This window comes from Adiantum capillus-veneris, chromosome 28 (genome assembly GCF_014529385.1).
Source record: "Adiantum capillus-veneris isolate H3 chromosome 28, ASM1452938v2, whole genome shotgun sequence".
Taxonomy (NCBI): domain Eukaryota; kingdom Viridiplantae; phylum Streptophyta; class Polypodiopsida; order Polypodiales; family Pteridaceae; genus Adiantum; species Adiantum capillus-veneris.
The window spans coordinates 99,202,408-99,211,902 of NC_140958.1; positions in this window are offsets into that span (position 1 = coordinate 99,202,408).

Genomic DNA, 9,495 nt, shown 5'->3' on the forward strand with positions numbered 1-9,495 from the left:
GGACCAGCATGCTTGGAGGTACTTCAGTAGCGGCATGATCTTCCATCAGCAGGGCTTATGGGGTTAATAAGACAATTGAGCTTCTCTCCTGTGACTTTTGGTGGCCTCAAATGTGGAAGCTTCTCAAGGAGTATGTAGGATCTTTTGACACTTGCAATGATTTAAAGGCCCCTCATCATCGTCCTCATGGATACTCCATCCCTTGCCTATTCCAAGCAAACCATGGTCATCCATCTCCATGGATTTCATTGTAGAGCTACCCTTGTCACAAGGATTTGACTCCATTGTAGTAGTCGTGGATTGGTTTACAAAAATGGGGGCCTGTGGAAGTAGAGCTACCTGCAGTCAAGATGTTAGAAAAGTTGCTTGGGAAGTCCAATGATGCATTCAAAGAGAGGCTCTCACAATTAGAAGAGGTTCAGTAGGATAGGATGAGCGCATTGGAACATTATGGGCACATGAAGATAAGGCTTTAGAAAAGATAAATGAAATGGTCAAACGTAAGGGTATCAAGAAACATTACTTGGTTTTGCGCTACAAAAGTAAGCTGGACAAGTCATTCCAAAATAAGTGGGAAGGCCCTTTCAAGGTTGTTGAGTGTCTTCCGAATGGTACATGTCAATTGGCTAAGCTGGATGGGTTTCTACATAATTCAAGGGTAAATGGATTGCGTCTTAAATGATATCATGCTAGATTAATGATGGTGGAGCAAGATGAGTTGTATACACAACAAGTAATGTCTATGAGGGATGAAGAGACATGTGACGCGGCTAGTCTCTTGTCTCTTTTTGCTGCTGCTGATCATGAATGATCTACCAGGCTAGGGGATGGGAAAATTATGTCAAGAGATTTTTGGAAGAAGTGATTGTACATGTGTACATACACATGCATGGTGCATCAAATAAATAATTACCCATTTTCCAGAGCCAGATGGTTACATATGGCCCACATGTGTACAGGTAGAACAGTGTGTACATAGTATGTTGATTTTCATTGTCACCAGTATCAGTGTGTTTTTCTACAATAATGAGGAGTTGGTGGAGCATAAAACTCCTTGAGGAAGCTATCAGCGGGCCGATGACATGAGGTAAGCAGGTGCATTAGATGGCATCCAGTGGCATCAGGAGGTCGAATGGGGCCAATGCTTCCACGTGGTAAGCAAGGACACAACGGGAGTTTTTTCTTGTGATTAATTATGCAAATAGGTCATCATGAGTACTATATTTGGGGGTCACTTCACGTGATTGTGGGATGAATTATTGGAAAAAATTGAGTGCCAGGTCTGCGGATGGATGTAGAAGGGTAACAAAAACGCACTGCGAAGCCATTTTTTGGCCTGCTCGAGGTCCGTTTGAGGTCAATCAAAAGGCCAAAGGTGCCCAACGGATAAAGTGAAGTGTGGAAACTGAAAAACCTGAGAGAAACCAGAAGAAAACTTGGAGAGAAGAGGAGAAACAACCGCAACTCATTTTTTGCTATTTTTGGAGCCTGTTTTGGCCATAAACTGCTCATCCGAGGTCGGATTTAAGCACTTTGATATTGTAGACAGGGGTTTTAGGCCGTTCTAGATGCAATGGTGATGTACATTTTTCCAAATTTCTAACTTTGTTTTTGCTATTTTGGCTGTGTAAGTTTCTACTGTGAGAGCGAAGCCTCTACTCAAATTTGTAATTCTATCTGAAATATTTCATCTATATTGTGTGAGCTATTTGCCCCATTGGTGTTTTCCCAAGCTCAATTGTATCTAAACATCTAAAATCTTCCTCTTTTGAGCTGAGTTTTTTGGGTGTGTGTGTGTGTCTTTGTGTGTGTGGGCAAATGGATAGTCTCTCTACTCTACCTCCATCGATGTGTTCCCTGTCTCAGCCAGGTGGGTTGTGTAAGCCCAGTGGTGCCCCATAGTGTGTCTCTGTGTGTTGTATCATCCCAAGAGTGTGTGTCGGGTGATTATAGAGGCGTTGTTTGTGTTTCCATGCCGCTCATGTAATGTATGCCTTAGTTTTACGGCAATTTTATTGACCGGACTTACATCATGATGTTTAAGAGTACGTACTAAACTGCCAAAAGTGCCTAGTTAATAAGGTAGAGAGCCTCAAGGTAGGTGGCCATTTACATCCTTTAGAGATTCCACAAGGTAAGTGGGAGAGTATCTCTATGGATTTTGTAGTAGGACTACCTACTACAAATCGTGGCCATGTTGCCATATGGGTAATTGTAGACCGCCTTACAAAGATGGGTCGATTCATTCCCACTAAGACTACAGTTAAGACATCGGAATTAGCACGGCTATTTATAGAGCATATATATAAACTCTACGGTCTTTCAACTAGTATCATTAGTGATAGAGATTGAAAGTTTGATAATCACTTCTAGAGAGCTATGTTTCAAAAGTTGGAAACTAAACTTAATCTAAGTATGACTGATCATCCAGAAATGGATGGTCAAACCAAAAGATTTGCTCAAGTGCTAGAGAATATGCTACGAGCGTACTTTTGCAAGAAGAAAACCAATCGGAAAGACTACTTACCTATATTGGAATTTTCTTATAATAGTTCAAAGCATGTGACTATAGGGTCTAGTCCATTTATACTTTTATATGGATTTCAACCTAGATCACCCGTTACAGTGGGGTTGGCTAAGGAGAAGATACAACAAGTGAAGGATTTTCTCCAAGACCATTTTGACATGCTTGGAGTCGCTAGACAGAATGTTAAGGAAGCTCAAGATTGATATAAGAAGTACGTAGATGAGCATCGTTGTCTTGCTATTTTTGAAGAAGGAGACAAGGTTTTCCTCAAGGTTCCAGAGCATTTAGAAATTTTGAAGACGAAAACAGTTGCTAAACTTTCACGAGGCTATTGTGGAACCTTTACCATTCTCAAATGTATCGATCAAGTGACCTATAAGTTAGCTCTTCCAGAGCACTCACGAGCTCATCCTGTTTTTAATGTTAGCCATTTACAAAAACAGCTAGGACAGAATGATAATGTCATTGACATAGGTGTTTTAGTTGACCTTATCAAACCGCCAAGCATTCCTCGTGAGCCCGAAAAGAGTTTGGATTCTGGTGAGCTTTGCACCAAACATCATTTCAGACAACAGGTGTTGGTAAAATGGCTAGATAGATGTGAAGAAGGTTCTACATGGGAGAATGTCTCCGCACTTAAGAAACGTTTTCGTACGTTCATTTTCGAGGACAAAAAAAATTCCCCAAGGGGGGGGGGGGGGGGGGGGGAAATGCATTGGGTCCTACAAGCAAGGCCATCGGCACGGCCAAACAATGTGTATGCTAGGAGGAGGCTATAAGATAGCACAGTTGGGTGGAGACTATCACACGCATTACCACTGCCCTTTAAAAATACCTTCCTCAAGATCACCATGTAAGAAAGATGTAATGACATTTATTTGATCAAGCTCCGTATCTTCAGTGGCAACCAAAGCAAGCAACATTCTTGGTGTGGTCATCTTGACCTCTGGAGAAAACAAATCCTGGGAATCAACACAATACTCTTGTTTGAAACCTTTGGCCACTAAACGAGCTTTGTAGGTGTCAATCTTCTTCTTGTAAAACCATTTACAAGGCAATTCTTTCCTACCTTTTGTCAATAAAACAACTTTGCATGTTTTGTTGTTTTCAATATTGGGCAGCTCCCTCTTCATAGCATGTCCCCACTGAACCTTATCATTGGCTAGCATAGCCTCTTTGTAACTATCTATCAGCAAAACAAAATCCACGCCTAGAACAAAACATTGTGGTGGATGTGAGACTCTTTGAGATCTCCGCAACTGATCAAAACTTGTACTAGCCTATGTAGTAATTGGCTCAGGAGCTGTCTGGACAGGAGCTGATACATCAAGAAAACATCACTGCTACAGATCACTGATCAACTTTTCAAATCCCATAAACAATAGACAAATTGACCATCTACACCATAACCAATGAAGATGCATTTCTTGGACTTAGGATCTAGCTTAGCACGCAACTCCTTGGGTACATGTGCATAATCTTCACAACCAAATGAGTGGAGTTCTTGATAAGACAATTTATATCCTGACCATAACTCCAAAGGTACACAAAATTGTAATGAAGCATGTGGTGATCTATTGATCAAATGCTTTAATCCAAAACTCTTGTGGTAAATTAGCATGTGATAGCATAGACATAATCCGCTCTTGATGGTCATATTCATTTGTTTCGCAACACTATTTGATGTAGGGGTATAAGGAGCTGTAAACTCACGCTTAATTCCCCTACTTGAACAAAAGTCTGTAAACTCGTTGGAGACATATTTTCCGCCATTTTCTAAGCGCAAAGATTTTAACTTATGTTCAAACTCGGTTTCAACACTAGATAAGAACTTATTGAAGCAAGAAAAGGTCTCATATTTAGACTTCATGGCGTAAACCCAAACATGCCGTGTTCCATCATCAATGAGTGTAACATAATAGGACACACCACCATGGGATCTAGAAGGCATAGGCCCACATAAATCATTGTGCACAAGCTCTAAGGGTTTTCTTTCTTTGTCAAAAGAATGTGTATGATGTGTCCGTGTTTGCTTTCCATATTGACAGTTCTTGCAAAATGGAAAAATAAAAAAATGACAAAGACGATAAGCAACCCAAACGAGAGAGTGTCTCCATTCCCTTCTTTGACATATGTCCTAACCAACTATTCCACAAAGCACTGTTTTTATCAAATACATAAAGAGAATAAAGTGAACCAACTTTAGAACCATGGGCTATAATAAGATGACCCTTTGCAATACGCCAAGACTGCTGATGAAGAGTGACTTTGTAACGCAAGTCATCAAGACATCCAATAAAAATCAGATTGCGTGTCAAGGCTAGAACATGAAGTACATTATGGATAATAAACTTCACCCCATTTTCCATAACCATGGCAATATCACCTATGCCAACAATGTCACAAGAGTTATTGTCACGGAGTATAATAGAGCCAATAGCTTCCTCGTATGTAGTAAACCAATACCTATGAGGTGTGACATGCAACTAAGCACACAAATCAAGAATCCATGTATGGGATACTTCACCATTAACGAGGAGTTTAGCTGGCATAGAACTCTGTAAAGATAGAGTTTCATGTGCATCATAAAAGGTATCATTATTTTTAGTCAACATATTAATGTCTTGCACATCACTCTCATACTGAACTATGTTCAGTTATTCAATCGTAACTGAACTCTTTGATTTGTCCTCTTTATCATCATGATCTTTGCCTTTACATTTTCCCTTCTCTTTGTCACTCTTCCAAGCATAACAATCCTTATTTATCTGACCACACTTATCACAATAATGGCATTGAAAATTGCGGCAACCATCAGACTTTGATCTACCCTTTGATGCATCTCTATGCCCTCTTTCTTGGACTCACGTTGCAAAAAATGACCCTTATCTTTCTTATCATCATTTTTCACGTAATGAGCTTTGCCAATGATGCGAGCTAGTCATGGTCTTTTGACTCATCTCCTTTGACAGAAGTACACTAGTAACATCATCGTACTTTAGGGTACCATTCGGAGAAGAGTTACTAATATCTATGAAAAAGATATCCCAAGAGGGTGGCAATGAACAAAGCAAAAAGATTGCTTTTATCTCATCATCAATGGTCATGCGCTGTCATGCAGCTCCGCTGCCATGAAGAGAAAGAGAGTAGAGAATTCAAGCTAAGATTCTTTGAAGCCTACATATTTATTGAGCAATGATCAAGACTTGTTAATAGGCCAAGTTTAATGATTCATTTATGCAAGATGCGGCTTAAAAGGGCCAACAGAAGCCTTAATGATGCTAAAAAGGAGTATTCATGAAGTGACCATAGATGGGAGTTTATGATCTAAAATTACAGTGCTTGAAGTGCTCTACCGGTCTGTCTTTATGGCCAAGATAATGGACGTTAAAGATTCACCAAGGATCGGTTCCATGCTAGTTCGGTTTGGTCAATCTGTGTGCCAATGGAGGGTTTTGGAGCCTTGCCAGGTGATGTCTGTGTTCTATGCATCATATGAAGGCCATAGGAAGTGACGGAATGACAAACAAAATCCAGACGGGTAAGTTATGGCAATTTCAAATTGACGACGGTTATTAGCTGGGAGGGATCTATGTGGTGCTCGTACGGAAGTACATTAAGTTTGATGAGCCTTCAAAGTCCAAAATTACCATTTCTTGGAGCTCTTGTGAGGGAAGGTCTTTGACCAAATGCAATCACTTATACTTGCATCTTGTGAGGGAAGGTCTTTCACCAAATGCAATCACTATACTTGCATCTTGAAGGCTGGCAGAACTCAGGATGATATTGTTAGTCAATGACTACTCGAGAAAGATGTGGTACTAGGCAATGCTTTGGCCAAATGTGGTGCCTCTTTGAGCGCAAGGCTGGATGCCGTCCATAGTCAAGGTCTACCCATACCCAATGGCCGCTCACATGAGCCATAAATTGGCCGCCTGCGGTTAAGTGGATGCCCACCCAATTAGAGGGTTAATTGAATGTGAAAACGGGGAAAAAATGGGGAGAAGGAGCATAGACAACGATGACGAGGAGGGGGGAGGCAAGGGAGGATCGCAGTGGGTAGTGTGAGGGTCCAATGGGAACTATGTAGAGTCAAAAGCTCCTTTGCATGCGCTTGCACCCCATTTGGTACTATTCTCTTCGGTTTTGGGTACGATGATGCAAACGGCCATGCCATGTCATCGAGTTGCTTCCCACCTAGCAACGACGACATTGTCGTTGATTAGGGGGAAGTGGGGGCTTTATTAAAAAGAGGAGGATCTTTTTAGAAAAAAAATTATTGAGGAGAGCAACGTGAAAAGGATACAAAGGGTAATGAGAGGAGGGCAAGTCAAAGAAGGGCGCCCGCTCTCGCTCTAGTCCTTGGCAAGCAAGCAAAGCTTGTTCTCTCTCTCTTGGTCCTTGGCATGCAAAGGGTACTCAAGGAGAATAGAGGAGAAGAAGGGTAAGCAAACGTAAGCGAATCTCTCTCAAGCTTTCTATGCTACACAAGATACTCTTCAACATTTTTGTCACATGTAATGATCACGTTCTTGTTCTTTAGGGTTATATGGAATCTAGTTGTAAGGTAGAAGTTGTCAAAAATTGGAATACAGGTTGTTAAGGAAATCACCAAGAACTTTTGATCTTGCATTCAAATTCTATAGAGGATCATAATACGTGAAGGAACACATTCAAAGGTATAGTTTGATTTTCAAAGAATTTATTCATATTCAATATTAATCGAAAATCTATTTTAGTGTCCGTTTTTGTCGATACATATTTCTCCAACATTTGTAGATTGTATATTTCCTTACTGTAGGATGTAGAGTGCTCATGTCTTGTTGATACCCTCATTATCTTTTGGCTCACAGAATTGTGGCAACTCAAGCTCTGGCACAAAATCATATGGATGAGTTAAATTAGCTAATCTTTTTGGTAGTGCAGATCCATTAAGGTATAAACTTGAACATATTTGGCTTGATATTCAATGATCCTTCTCAATGGGTCCAACCCATTCCAAACAAGTACTACAATCTCGTAGTACACTGGGTATCTTTGGTTTGAATGATCATGGTAGTAATGCATCTTGGCTTGTAAAGGGTGATTGGGATCAATTCATGTCCTCTATATATATTAGTGTTCTAATTCACATCTCATAAATTTTGTTGTGAGAACCATCGCAACACGAATGCATACCTTGCGTGTATCCTGCTCTACCTTCTCTCTCGATGCCATCCATAAGCTATATGTGATGCGTCTTGATCTAACTCACTTTGTTGATGAAACTGGTGGTTTGAATGAGGGCCTCGATAACCATAGGGTAATCCCTAAGTGTATGATGTAAGCAAGTCCACTATATCACCTGCATATCTCATTTGTATACGCTTCCTTACTTGCAATGATGTATGGAAGACCATAACCTTAGCTTTACCAAGGTTAATAGTGAGCCTCCTGTCTTTGTAGAACTCTTCCAATGGATTCATATGGCATTGTAGTCCCTATAATTATTTTCCATAAGCCCAATTTCATTTGTGTACAACAGAATTGGAAATAAGGTCATCGTAATAGAAGATCCGCCTCCACTATCTCTCTCAATGAAGTCCTCTATCTCATCTATGTATAATGCAAATAGGCTGGAGGGAGGAGAATGGGCAGCCCTACTTCATCCCCACAATGTTGCTCAACTCATTAGACATACCACCTAAACACCACACTCTAGCAATGAAATTCTCATATACTGGCATGCTCGTGTAGATCATCTTTTCATGAGATTTCAATGTTTGTTATCTCTATAGAAGTTTGATGTGAGATATCATGTCAAATTTCTCAGGGGTATATACAGACAAACTCTCTTTTTTTTGTACACACACACACACACACACACACACACACAAAACAAGCCCTTTACAAGAAAGGGAGCACTCCACCATGATTAAGCTACTCAAGTTAAGTTTTAAAACACAAGATGGTATCCTTACAGGTTTTGACGGAAGCTCTACTTTCATAGGAGACAAAATTTTGTGGTGAGGTTTCAATCCAAAAGTCTAATATATGGACCGGCTAGGGTGAAGATGTTATCTTGAGCTTACAAGTAGAATATTTTCTATATCTTCTGTATAGTTACCAAAAAGGGGACTTGCCTACTAGAATCACACAAGTCTCATGAATTTTTAGTTGTTTATGTGATTTATCTTGTTTTCTTGTCAAGAACAAACGAATTTGACACGTAAGCTTTTGGCTTTGTTGATTTTCATTGGAATGAAGTTTATGTAGTCACTCTCCTTTTACTTGAGTAATATTTCTTGCTTTGACAAAGTTTTTCAAGGCAATTGTATTAATTTGAGATTTTGTACTAGTAATTAGTTTATGTTATGATTAATGTGCACTTTTCTTGTTGAGGGCTCTCTCTTATTTTTGTACACAGGTTTTTCCTTTTTGTTGTTCAGGGATACCTCATGTGAATATTCATGTGGAAAAGTCTATCTTGAGAAAGTAAACTAGCTTTGCCAAGGAAATCTTGCTTATTGTGTATCTGGGAACTAGCACTTTTGTAAACTCTTTTTGTCCCTTACTTATGATGTATACATGCTAGTTCACAAGCTAGTTTCCTAGTCATTTAGAGATTGGTGTAATCTACTTTTTTTTATCTCACAAACTATATTTGCTAGGACCCTCTTGGCTCATGGTTTTTTGTTCTCTTGTGTATTGATTTTGCTCTATGTATTGAGATAACCATATTGTTACATAATTTAGCTATTGTCGTTGAAAATAAAAAGATAAAGATATTGAGTTAGTATTCGTGTTTCCAAGTTTCAACTTTTACATGTATAGAGAAGATTTTTGAATACCTTTTCCCTTAAATGTAGCTTATATTGTAGATTGGCATTCGCCTTACATCTTGTGGATCGTTTTTTTAAGAAAAAGGTTATCCTTTATAACTTCATTGTCCAGTATTTGAATGACAGGTGAAGTTGAGAATCATGCTT